At 39.6% G+C, this 13,243-nt stretch overlaps 1 protein-coding gene across 6 annotated transcripts in view; it reads left to right on the top strand.

Annotated features, from left to right (window-relative positions):
• Positions 1-13,243, top strand: part of HTR4 (5-hydroxytryptamine receptor 4) — a 155,381-nt gene that overhangs the window by 31,300 nt on the left and 110,838 nt on the right. Inside the window, exon 1 of one of the 6 annotated variants that reach the window (XM_033139880.1) lies at positions 11,524-11,695. The exons of the other annotated variants lie outside the window; for them this stretch is intronic. The gene's annotated coding sequence lies outside the window, so the exon portion shown is untranslated. Of the gene's footprint in view, positions 1-11,523; positions 11,696-13,243 lie in introns of those variants that run through there. 6 annotated transcript variants of the gene reach the window in all.

Below are 13,243 nucleotides of genomic sequence, written 5' to 3'. Positions count from 1 at the left end.
TAAAAACTGATGTTGCCCCCTCATTGGATAAATGGAAGAGTCTTGTGTGTAATAGCTATGAAGATCTAAGACACTTCTAGTCATTACCTATTTTGCAATGGGATTCAGGTGCATCTACATAGCTATAAAAAACACACTCTGAAAATGCTCTGAAAAAAAACGTTTCAAAGCTCACAATGAAAAAATTAATAGTTCCAATTTCAGCTCTACAGCACCATCTGGTGTCACAATGTTATAATGCATTTATATTTCAAAAAAAATGTTTTTACCAATGCAGCTGAGTACTGGCAAATCCAGGCTCAGCAATTATAGCTTGGTGGCACAACAAACCCATTTCCCCCCAAAGACTGGACTTTTTATGATATGGAAGGTGTTGGGGAAATGCAATGGAGAGTGTGGGATAACACTTGCTTTGTCATCTAACATCCTTGCAAACAAATTGGAATAAATGCTCATTAAATAGCAGTTGTCTATCTCCCGGCAAACAAATCAGCCTGAATAGCCAATAAGCAGGTTGGCTTGAAGCACCCCTCATTTTCTTTGTGGTGTACTCTATACAGTATTTATTGATTTCTAGAACTTTATATCCTGCCCAATCATCAGTGTTATTGGAATTCTTTGACTAGCTTACAGGAAAGACTGAAAATACAATAATAAACACAGTAACATAGCACAGCAGAAAACTATTTCAGAATAGTTTAAGCATTAAAAACTACAAAGATTAAACTAGGCATATGAATGTCCTCATACTATATACATGCACTGCCTCTTTTTAAAATGCTGAAGACCCTCTGCTGCTTACCATCATAGAACTATTTGCAAGGAAAAATACAAATCAATATCTCATTTTCAGTGAGTATGTAATAAGTTATGTGAGCATAACTCCAGTTATGGCATCCCATTTATACAAGATACAAAGGGTTTGTTTTCCTTTTTTATATATATAAAACATAACCAAGCAGTGATCTTGTGTGTTGTATTTGGTAGCTGGATTTGTTTGATGCTGCTTATCAGTAGGAAGCAAGTTACTGTACCAACTGTGAATGTAAAATTCTGAATCCAACCCCTGGTTTTAATGAAAGATCACTACAGCTCCAAAGCTTTGGGGCATGACCAATTACAAACTGTAAATATTTCAGGGAGAGAAGTGGATGCTATTTTACTCTTATTGAATGAACAACAGTAGGGTTAGACAAACAGTAATTAGCAACAGGTCACACTGTAATTAGAGTTGATTTGCAGCTGGCTATTTTTTGCCAATGTACTGCCAGTGTGAAATCCTCAAATATGGCGAGGATGTTTGCATAAGAAACAAAACCTAAGATCAGGCTGAGGAAAACTGAAAGATGCTCCCCCCACCCCCCTCTTTATTCAGGCAACAACATTATAACAAGATTTTGAAGTGGTACTTGATTGATTCTTTCTTAATGTATGAAACATTGAACAAAAGCTCCAGCGTGCTTTCTCAAAAGAATAAAGCACATTTTCAAAAGTGTTTCAGGATTTTTTTTTTAGTTTCAACAAAGAGATAGTCTTCCTTTTCTTTCTTTCGTAAATCAGTTACAGGAGGAAGAGGGAAAGCCATCACTATTATTCATCCACACTGGTGTGTAATTTGCATACATCTTTAGATTTATTATTTGATAAACTGCTTTTTCACAATTTTGTTCTGAAAGCCAAGCATTATTGTTTCTTAAAAGGCTAAGGGCAAGCTATTGCAACAGCAACAAGGAGGCAGCAGATTTTTTTGGGGGGGGGGGTTGTTGTCATCCACAAACGTGTACTGCTTATTCCTAACTCCAGCTCACCTATGAAAACCTTTTAAATAGTGCTTGTTCAATATAGATCCCACTGCTTGCTTCCCCACTTCCATTGTGTAAAAACAAAAAAGCCTTTAAACCGATGGTAAGAATGATCAATTACTAGTCCAAAAAGTGTAGTTTTGCTGCCTGGAAAAAGAAGAGCTTGTTGAAAACTTAGGATGAAACAGACTGAATAGCCCTTGGCCTTGTAAGCGCTGCCATTGCTCCTATATATTTTTCCTTGGTTCAGACACTGATCTTGCAGTGGGTGGAGTTGTGGCACCTCTGTTGCTTTGCCTCCCCACTATGCTGCTGCGTGGGAAGCCAACAGGAGTGTTATTTCTGCCTTTCTATTTTGCAATATAATTGCATGTCACTCACAAGCACCTTGCATTTTTCAAATGTTTTCAATGTGTCCATCGTAATTCAAATGTTTTCTGTTTTGTTGCTAGACCTTTTTTTTGTTTATTTCTGTTGACTTTTGTAGTTCATTATTTTCGCTGCTGTGTAGCAATTCCCTGCAGAGCTAAAATAGGCAGGTTCATTGACAGGCACCTGATTCACTAGTAACAGGAAAAAGATGCCCCTCTCGTACCTTCTGAATGCAGCCACTTTGGTAGCAAGAGAAAAATGTGACATTTAAGACAGACTTGAAGGACATTATCAGTCTAGACAAGAACTTTTACTGTCTTAAGCAAGGCAGAAAAGTACCGGTAATAGGAAATCCCTAACTCCACCCAAATATAACGAAGCCCAGTGTACCTTGTAACTCCAAATCCATTGTGCTTCCACTTCTGTTGCTTGAGGCACATGATGTTAGCAATAATCCATATATCCCATAGTTTCTTGAGAAATAATGCTGTTTGATGCATTTCCCCTCGGACCAGCTTCTATCTGATTTAAAAATGTAAGATGCAGTTCAGCTGAGGTGTATACATTTGAGACAGCCATTGCGCATGCACAGAAGACAACTTCATTTAACAAGAGTTTTGTGCAGGGAAATAAATTGACTTTCATTTACTGCCTGGGAATGTTATGTAGAATGACTGACTAGAACGCTGAAGTAGATTTGCAAAGGAAACAACAGAACCACTTCAGATGCTGTAAATGCAGGATCTTGCAAAGAAATATATAATCTGAATAATACTACTTTCAGAATATACAGTATATCAATTGCACTTGCTAGATAATAATCATTTGAATCCATGTAAGATAGTTAACTCAATCCCACTGAAACAGCTGTTGAGCTTAGTTCAATTTATATCACTGAAATCAATGGGAATAAGGTCAACAAACAGAGGTATTCAACTGTTTGTTGGATTTCCATGAGTGCAATGGAACTTCCCCTCCCTCTTGCGCCCTAAATCTGCTTGGGAGGGTTGAGAAACATCTAGAGCAGATTTGTAGCGGGAGGAGGAGGGGATGTTTTGTTGAACTTGTGGAAGTTATTATGTGCATGCAATGATTTAGTTGGATGCAACCCATATCACATCTTATTGCAGTTGATCTTATTATGTAGGCCAGTATCTCTGGTGCTGTGGGCTGCTTCTTGGCTCATTCAGCATTTAGTGCCTTGGATAGATTTTCATTAAGAACTTCCACTCAGGTCAACATTACTTGTCTCTAATCTATGTTTACATCCCTTACTGTTTTCACCTATATGTGTTCTCAGCAATCATGTCAAAGACTTGGCATAGTCAATTCACTGAATCAGGGAAATGGCATTTAAGAATGACTTGTAAACAATGATGGGTTGATGGGATATAAGCACCATTAGCTGTATATTTAATGCTGCCTTTTAAGACATGCCTTGGATAAGTGTGACTGTTCTGCTAAGAGCATATTTAGCATTGTTTATGCCACAGTATTAGTATCGTTGGACTCTGTAGTCATATTTATAAAAGTATAAATATATTTATATTTATTTTAAAATAATGAAATATGCAGCAAAGTCTAGCATGGAAATGTAGGCTGCTGGACCTTTAAATATGTCCTTATGAGTGCCAAAACTTCTCTTTTCCCTTAGCATAGAAAATGACCATGTTTGTGAATGGTTTACTTACAGTTACAAACTCTCCAAAGATCAAATTTGTTCACTTTTCCATGCAGCATTCAGAAAAAGTTGCACAGGCAATGAAACTCAAGTCATGAAAGTTCCTTAATTATTTGTATAGGAACACAAGAATGGCTTGTAAGAGTCATGCAGTCTGATCTGTAGCAGCCAGCTCAGAACCTCTACACATGTTGAGCTTCTCTGATTGGCTGAGGTACAGCAATAGGCTTGGTTACCTTCCTTCCAAGGTGAGGGGGAGTAGCCTAGCTAAGCCTGGCAATACAGCTTACCCCATGACATTAACCCCTTCATGCATTAATAAGACTTAAGCATGTTGGCTATATGAGGCCTGGTAGCCCACAATATCATAGCTTTCTTCACATAACAATTTCAGCTCCATTTCAGGCTTTTGCATGTTCAAAAGTTCTATTAACTTACAGCAGAGGTTGGCAACATTTTTTGAGGCCGGTCCAGTCCACTCCCCGGCAGACCTCTCGTTGGGCCGGAGAGTGCGTGCCCGCACGTGTGCTCAAGCTATTTCTGGTGCACTTTCGGGACAGAGGAACGCCCATGTGCATGCGCACATACTATTTCGGACGCTCTTCCGACCCAGAATTTGGCCACTGGGGCAAGAGAAAAAATGGGGCCATGAAAAAAAATGCACGGAATCCCCACATCGATCAATGGAACGGCCATGGGCCGGTTCCAGGAAGCTCATGGGCTGGAACCAGCCCATGGGCCTTAGGTTGCTGTCCTCTGACTTACAGGCACCCTGTAGATTATCCCCCCCCCCGAATCTCAAAAAAATAAAACTCTTATGAGTTTTATTGACTGTTCAGCTCCTGTTCTTAACAAAATGAACAAGCAGAATGGGTTTGTTAAAATAGGCTTACCTGACTTCCTCTTGATATGGGAATGCCACATTCTTTGGCACATAAATCCATGCAAAGCAGCTAAGTTGGTTTATTTCATCATGATTAATGTAAGACAGAGGGAGTATGCATATCTTTTAAAACATAATATTATACAAGTTTTTGCTTGGCAGAATCATGTTAATAAAGCTTTTAGTGAAGCAAACCTGTAGGGCAGCGGTTTTCAACTGGTGTGACGTGGCACCCTGGGGTGCCTTGAATGATGGTCAGGAGGGCCTCTGTCCCTCTTTCTTTCCCTCCCTCCTCTGATGCCCTCTTGCATTTCTGCCTCCTAAGGCTTGCACAGCTGTTTGTTTCAGCAGCCCTTGCTACAAGCTTCTCAGGCAAATGGTGCCTCTGGAGCTGGCTTTGGGGGGGGGGGGTGCTTCCCAGGCCCCTGTGGGACAGTGTGAGGAGGCACCTCTTTTGGGGGTAGGGGGAAGCTCAGAGACCAGAGGCAGCAGCTTCGGCTGCCCAGAGGACTCCCAAGGAGAGGAGAGAGGAGAGGAGGCTGAGGAAACACTCCACAAGGGAGGGTGTTTAAAAAGGGGTGAGGGGCTTCCAGCTCTGCAGGCAACTGGACTCCTGAGCCCCACAGACAGAATGTAGTTTGTCAAGGGAGCCATTGGCCCCCAAAAGTTGAAAACCTTTGTTGTAGGGCAATTTTGCCAGTCATGTGGGAGAGCACACAATAGGAAGAATGTTCTTGCCATAAGAAATGTATTGTTTCTTTCAAGCATATCAAGCTTTGCAAATTGCTTACCAGTGATTTTTTTCTGTAATGACTGAAGCCTCAGGCACTTTGTTTGACATGTTTTTTCCATTGAACTACAGCCCTCATAATTATAACTTAAAATATTGTTATTAAATGTGTGATTGCTGCCAATTTATGATGTTGAAACAAAAGAAAATGTGAGGCCACGTTTCATTCATCATTCAAGTTTACTTACAGCTGACAGAAAATACAGGTGGTCCCTTCTTCTGTAGCCTTCAAGTACTGTACTGAGTTTATCTAAAAGTCATTTTCAGTTAAGAAACTTTGCCCAGCTCCTATAATAATGCATTTTGTGATGATTTTAGGCTTCAGGCCTATGCTTGCACAGTTGGAAGTAAGTTTTGATAAAATAACTATGGCATAGTTCACAGTAAACATGCATAGGATTTGTCTATTAAAAACACACTTTGGAAACTACAGCTGGTCCAGAATGCTTCAGCCAGACTACTTGCCAGGGCTAGTTACAAGAAGCATGTAACTCTCATGATAAAACAGCTTGGCAACCCTATCAGTTTATTTGAAGGCACAACTCAAAGTGTTGATCATAACTAATGCAGCTCTAAACAGATTACTGTAGTACCAGGTTACCTAAGGACAAGCTGCCTGAGTTTCAGAATTTTTGAATGAGGCATTTCTCTGTCTTTCCAATGTTGTCTTTAAGATTTCCAAGGCCCTTGCAATACTGGTAAAAAACATAAGTGCACTGAGGGTTATAATGAAGCAAAGTTGCATATTTTGAAGGAGGCTTCATTGTCCTGTTCAACAGTGCCAATGGATATAGCAGTCACACCTGCTTTCGCCATTGGCATGAAGTACAAATCTTTCCTGAGTGCTCAAGGTGCAAACTAACTGTAAGCTTCCCACAAGGCACCGCAGAGCCTCTGTCCCTATATCAATAATGTACAGGCTGGGGATTCCTTCAGGGTAAGCAAACAATTGTGACTCATTCTTCCCGAGAACAATCTACCCTTGCTACAGTACCTCCATTAATTTCAATGGAGTGCCCATGTGACAGTTTTATAAAGAAGATGCTGGTAGCCAACTTCAGCAAAAATGAAAAAGAGGCAAAAAGTCTTTCATAGTATAAGTTTCATCTACTGCTGGATTCTTTATAATTATTCTCCCCCACCCCCTGTTGTAAACCAATACGCTGAGACAAAGAAAGCTATTGAACACTACAGTGGGATTTGTGTGACCCTTTATGCATTTCCAAAGCAGAAGAGATGCTTGTATTTGCAAAGCAGTAGATCAAACTATCACTATACCATAAAATCGCCATCTGTATTTTTCCACCCTGTCCTGAGCATGGTTAGTCATTTTACTACCGTAGTTTGCTCTAAATTTTAAAGCCCTCGCCATTTCAGTCTTGTGTTTAGAAATGTTCTGTTTGTGTACAACTGCAGAAGGATAGTAATCTCCCACCTCACTTTTCATACCATCTCAGGACTATTTAATTGCTCATCTTCTAACATTGTGTATGCCATCAAATGCCAACAGTGCCCTTCAGCTCTCTATATTGGACGAACAAGCCAAGCCCTACACCAAAGGATAAATGGACATAAATCTGATATCAGGAATCACAAGACAGAGAAACCAGTAGGAGAACACTTCAGTCTCCCAGCACATTCTGTACAAGATCTCAAAGTAGCTGTCTTACTACAAAGGAATTTCAAAAATAGACTGGAAAGAGAAGTTACTGAATTGCAACTAATTACCAAACTTAAAACAATGGAGAGACCTGGTCTGAACAAAGACATTGGATTCTTATCTCATTATACATGACAAAGCTATCTTTAGCCATCTCACCCCTTGCCTTTTCCTGTAAGACCAATTGCAGTCGTTAACAGGTTTTCCACACCTATCAGCCAATCACCCATTCCCACCACCCTTCTGAGTAATACCCCTCCCCACTCTCTCACTATATAAAGGGTCTGGTGACTTCGGTTTCAGTGTATCTGAAGAAGTGTGCATGTACACGAAAGCTCATACCAAGTTGGTCTCTAAGGTGCTACTGGAAGGAATTTTTATATATTTTTTATTTTGTTTTGACTATAGCAGACCAACACGGCTACCTACCTGTAACTGGAACTAATGAAGATAGTTTGCCTTTCCATTTTAACATAAAATGCCCATGTAGCTAGCAGAGAGAAATACTGGTAACTTTATTGCTCATGCTTAGGTTTTGGTTTTCCATTCCTAAAGAGGCCCACTCTATGTAGTCTTTGATCACCATCTGCCCTCTTTTTTTGTATGAAACTTAACTCATTTTATTATGTCTTTCATATAATGTGGTTAATAACTAAAGCATAAAAGAAAAAAAGTTAAGAATCACACTAAGAAATCAAAACAAAATACTGAACTCTTGATGACTGGAGTGTTCAAAATATTTACAATACAAGCCAGTGTTTACTCTTAGATAAAGGAAGGTGGGAGATTGCAACACAATTAACATTGCAAATCAAGTAAGAGTACCTTCCCAAATGAGAAGCACATAGTCAAAATCTGATCAGGTTGAAAGCCTGCCTGAATTGCTGTTTCTGGACATAGGTACTCAAAATCAAAAGAATAAAAAGGATTTCATTTTCATAAAAGGTTTTGTTTATATGCACTCTTATTCTTTCTTCTTTTCCCAAAGTCTTATTTGGTTGTGCGTATTTCCTCCTTTAGCCATACGTATCTCTTGTTGGCACTATGTAAGAGATTTCTAAATAGCTATCTTGACTTACGTAATTATAAAATGTCTCTACAGTTTTATCTGTCTAGCTCTCTTGTTATTCAGAGGAAAGAGGTTGGCATGGCCAGTTATTTTTTAGGTCAGCATTTTATTTTATTTTTGAGTGTGTGGGCCACAAAGTTGATGAGGAACCAAGGAAGTAGTAATACTAAGATGTCCCTTTATGATGTATCCTTATAAACATTGGGAAAGAATGAGTCATTTAAAGCCTGCACAATAAAATCTTTTGTGAATAATTTTTTTTACTGCTGAAGGTGCAGTAGTATTCTGTGGGTAGATTCAGCATATGGTGTGAGCTGGTTAAGTTTTAAGCAGCCCTATAGAAAGTTAATGAATGCTACTACATTATTATTTAGGGCAAATATTTTCCCTTTTCCCTTTGCTCTTTGGACTCTTTCCTTGTTCTGTGCCACACAGTCCACATGTGCACAAAGGCCAACCACCCTTTTCGCTCTCTTAATTCATGTCTGCCATTAATTTTCCAATTTGACCTGAGTACCATTGCCTCTTCAAGTTTCGCCTGCACGTGGGGCTAGGTCTGCAAGAAAAATGTGAGAGTTCTGCTGGATAACCGTTTGGCAGAAGACCATTGTGTGGAAGGCATGACATGGGAAAGGAGAGTAAATGAATTGTGTGAGTGGCCATGGGAAAAGGGGAGGGGCTAGGAAATAGACATGTGTGGCCTTGATGGTGCCTGAGTGGTTAAAGGGCTAGACTGCCTCCAGGATATCCACCTATACAGGGCCAGCTATACAGTGCACATGTTTTGTATGATTTATGACTCCTTAAGCATCTTTCAAGAGCCATTAGTGCTGCTGTGTGGAAGAAACTAATTAACCATGTTCTTTTGCAGATGAGATTAAAATCTGTATTTCATGGGAAATAGGGCTTCTTTTCAATATTATGTTAAAACATTTCAAGTCAATATTTTATTTGAATTAAATATAAAACAATAAAACCATGAGCTCAATTGCTTTCCTGTTTGAGATATAACAGCAGTGTATTTGGAAGATTTTAGAGTAATTTCTAGAATTCAGATTACTACGCATGAGAAGCTTTTGTTTTGTGTCTGCCTTTGGTAAAATGTGGGCTAGACAATGCTACCATTCAGTGGATTTGTAACTGGCTGACTGACCGAACCCAAAGGGTACTCATTAATGGCTCCTCTTCATCCTGGAGAGATGTGACTAGTGGGGTGCTACAGGGTTCTGTCTTGGGCCCAGTCTTATTCAACATCTTTATCAATGACTTGGATGATGGGCTTGAGGGCATCCTGATCAAGTTTGCAGATGACACCAAATTGGGAGGGGTGGCTAATACCCCAGAGGACAGGATCACACTTCAAAATGACCTTAACAGATTAGAGAACGGGGCCAAAGCAAACAAGATGAATTTTAACAGGGAGAAATGTAAAGTACTACACTTGGGCAAAAAATAAATAAAAATGAAAGGCACAAATACAGGATGGGTGATACCTGGCTTGAGAGCAGTACACGTGAAAAGGATCTAGGAGTCTTGGTAGACCATAAACTTGACATGAGTCAACAGTGTGATGCAGCAGCTAAAAAAGCCAATGCAATTCTGGGCTGCATCAATAGGAGTATAGCATCTAGATCAAGGGAAGTAATAGTACCACTGTATTCCGCTCCGGTCAGACCTCACCTGGAATACTGTGTCCATTTCTGGGCACCACAGTTCAAGAAGGATACTGACAAGCTGGAAGGTGTCCAGAGGAGGGCAACCAAAATGGTCAAAGGCCTGGAAACGATGCCTTATGAGGAACGGCTTATGGAGCTGGGTATGTTTAGCCTGGAGAAGAGAAGGTTAAGGGGTGATATGATAGCCATGTTCAAATATATAAAAGGATGTCATATAGAGGAGGGAGAAAGGTAACCAAGCCTATTGCTGTACCTCAGCCAATCAGAGAAGCTCAACATGTGTAGAGGTTCTGAGCTGGCTGCTACAGATCAGACTGCATGACTCTTACAAGCCATTCTTGTGTTCCTATACAAATAATTAAGGAACTTTCATGACTTAAGTTTCATTGCCTGTGCAACTTTTTCCTGAATGCTGCATGGAAAAGTGAACAAATTTGATCTTTGGAGAGTCATATAGAGGAGGGTGAAAGGTTGTTTTCTGCTGCTCCAGAGAAGCGGACACGGGGCAATGGATTCAAACTACAAGAAAGAAGATTCCACCTAAACATTAGGAAGAACTTCCTGACAGTGAGAGCTGTTCGGCAGTGGAATTTGCTACCAAGGAGTGTGGTGGAGTCTCCTTCTTTGGAGGTCTTTAAGCAGAGGCTTGACAGCCATCTGTCAGGAATGCTTTGATGGTGTTTCCTGCTTGGCAGGGGGTTGGACTGGATGGCCCTTGTGGTCTCTTCCAACTCTATGATTCTATGATTCTATGAGAGCATTGTTAATTCTGCACTTGTATTAGCCTTGAAGACTTTAATATTTTTTTTTAAATGTCTAGGATTTCATGTCCCCTTCCTTTGCTGGCCTGTATCAGGAAACTGACATTAGTTATGAAAGTATTGAGACATTAAATGGTTACATAAATAATGTTAGGCAATTTATTTTTTTAAAGGGCATAACAATTTAGTGGCAAAAACACAAGGGAACTAACATTTACTGACAAACATATGCCAGACTTTTTTGTGTATGTTTTTTTAAAAAGTGAAAATGAAATAATTTCACTCACCTTGTATATAAAAAAGTAAAAATATTTGAGGCTTTCATTTTCAGACTGTTTCCTAGTTTCTAATCTTCAGATAGTGTTGCATATCTAGCTTTTTGGGAAGGGCTAAGTTGCAATTGGCCAGCCTTAAGCATTGCTACTGAGAATCAACTAGCCAGTTCAGGCTCCATAAATCTCATAAGGAGCAGCATGGTTGAATAGCTCAGACAGCAAGTTTGGATTTTGGTGCAAAAGAGTAAAGTTCTAATCAAAGTTATGCAGCATTTAGCTGGACTATTGTTGTATAACTGTTGTCTAATGTGACTGTAGAGCCTTCCAGATGTTGTGCAGCTTTCTGGGGAGCGCAGGGGACTCTAGCAGGAATGGGGAGGGTGCATAATCCTATTGTAGCGATGGAACTCCATTCATTAAACTGTAATTATTAGTGTTGGAATCTAAGCCTTTATCTAAGGTACTTTCATGTGTGATTTTTTTTCCTGAACTAAATTAAGTACATTGGCTTTTTAGATCTTTCCATTTAAGTGAAGTGCTGACTCTTTGTTCCTTCCTGCTGAAATGTTTCAAATTCGGCTTGCTTGTGAATTCCCACTCCTTCCAATTATTGCACTACATATTTGCAGCATTGCCCCCCCTTTTTTATAAGGAACTGAAGGAATTGGCAACAACTGAGAAATGAAAGATGTAACACAATGCAAGCCCACACGACTCAGAAAAGAGGTGAGGAAATGAAGCAGTAGTGCTGAGGTACATATGGCGTGAGATGTTACAATTACCTTAACTTTCAGCATATGAACAGGTTTTTGTGTTGAAGTTTTCAGTTCCTGAAATCCAGTTCATACAATCATAAACTATGATTTTAAAGTCATAAAAAAGTTATGCACAAATCTCTTCTATCTTAAGGTCTGATAAAACCTGAAGTTTTCCAGGCCAAATGGTACCCTTTCTAATTTTACCAAGGATTAAACACATGCTATCCAGTTTGCTATAAAGTATGTTTTCTTATAGTCTGCTTTAATATGCTAGCCTTCCTGATCATATTTCTTTTCTCTTTCAAAAAGTAATCCTTGTTCCTGTGTACTTTGTTCATGCTGTATTATGATTAAATGAAAATCGATGTGTCTCCCCCCCCCCCTCCAAATGGTGGTGATTCACATTATTTGATGTACATAAATTCTAGCATAACTAACTGCTCAAGACTGTATGCATTTGGTTCCCAGTGATATAAAGGGAAAAAAGTTGGAATGATGTGGGAATTGGCTTGATCTGAAATTGAAGTAATAACTCTGAAAACATGCTGTGGGATAAGATTCCGTATTTTGAGCAGCTTTATTTAAAGAGCAAGAGGGAGTCGTGACAAAGTAAAATGTACCTACTTTGCAAGTGATAAAGCTGTGTCTGAAAGATTAGGGCCTTTCCATTAGCTAAACCCTGGCCATCATTTGTTTGTACTGTAATGCTCCTCTCACATTAGTCATGGTCCCAGTAGCACTGCTACAATACATCGCCTCCACATAATGGACAGAGTATGATACTTTTTTCTGTGGGTAACTGTACTATTATTTTCCCTTTCAAAAAATTATAGTAGAAGTGTCAGAGTGTAACTAATGCTCAGCCTTCAAATGAAGAGGGGGAAAAAACTTTCTACAATAAGTTCATAAAATAGCATGTGAAATTGCTGCGTGGAGAAGTAACTTTGCTGGGTTTTACCAGTTTCAAGAGCACTTTGCCTCTGATGAAAAAGAAGAGCCTCTATTGACATTGAATGCTCCCCATATTTAAAATCTTCTACCACACACAAAACTAGCATTTTAGGCATACATGGTCAATACTATCAAATTTGAGAAGGATAGCTGCAGAGGTTTTCCTGCAAGAGTTTACAGTTTTGGGGTTTTTAAGAAGCTAATTCCTACCTGCACCTCTCTGTATGATGAAATCAGCAGTTGGGTCTATATTGCAGGGTCAAAGAGTTCCTGTTAAATATACAAGGTATCCTGGTACAGTTGTTAATTTCTATGGGCGGTACCCAACTCACTTTGTTCTTACCAGTACTGTACAAGGATTTTGCTACACAACAGAACTTTCCCCCTCTCTTCTCCCCAGCTCTACTCTGGAGCTTTGAAGGAAACCCCAGACTGGAGAGGGGGGAGCAGGGAGGTGCCGTTGTGCAAGCATAAAAATATACCATTCTATGTGTGGAACCTGCTATTTGGGACATGCAGTACTCCATCTCTAAGGTGTGGGTGAAATAAGCACTACTTGACCTGA

This window comes from Lacerta agilis, chromosome 2 (genome assembly GCF_009819535.1).
Source record: "Lacerta agilis isolate rLacAgi1 chromosome 2, rLacAgi1.pri, whole genome shotgun sequence".
Taxonomy (NCBI): domain Eukaryota; kingdom Metazoa; phylum Chordata; class Lepidosauria; order Squamata; family Lacertidae; genus Lacerta; species Lacerta agilis.
Note: the sequence above shows the minus strand (reverse complement) of the source record. Positions and strands in the feature narration are given on the sequence as shown.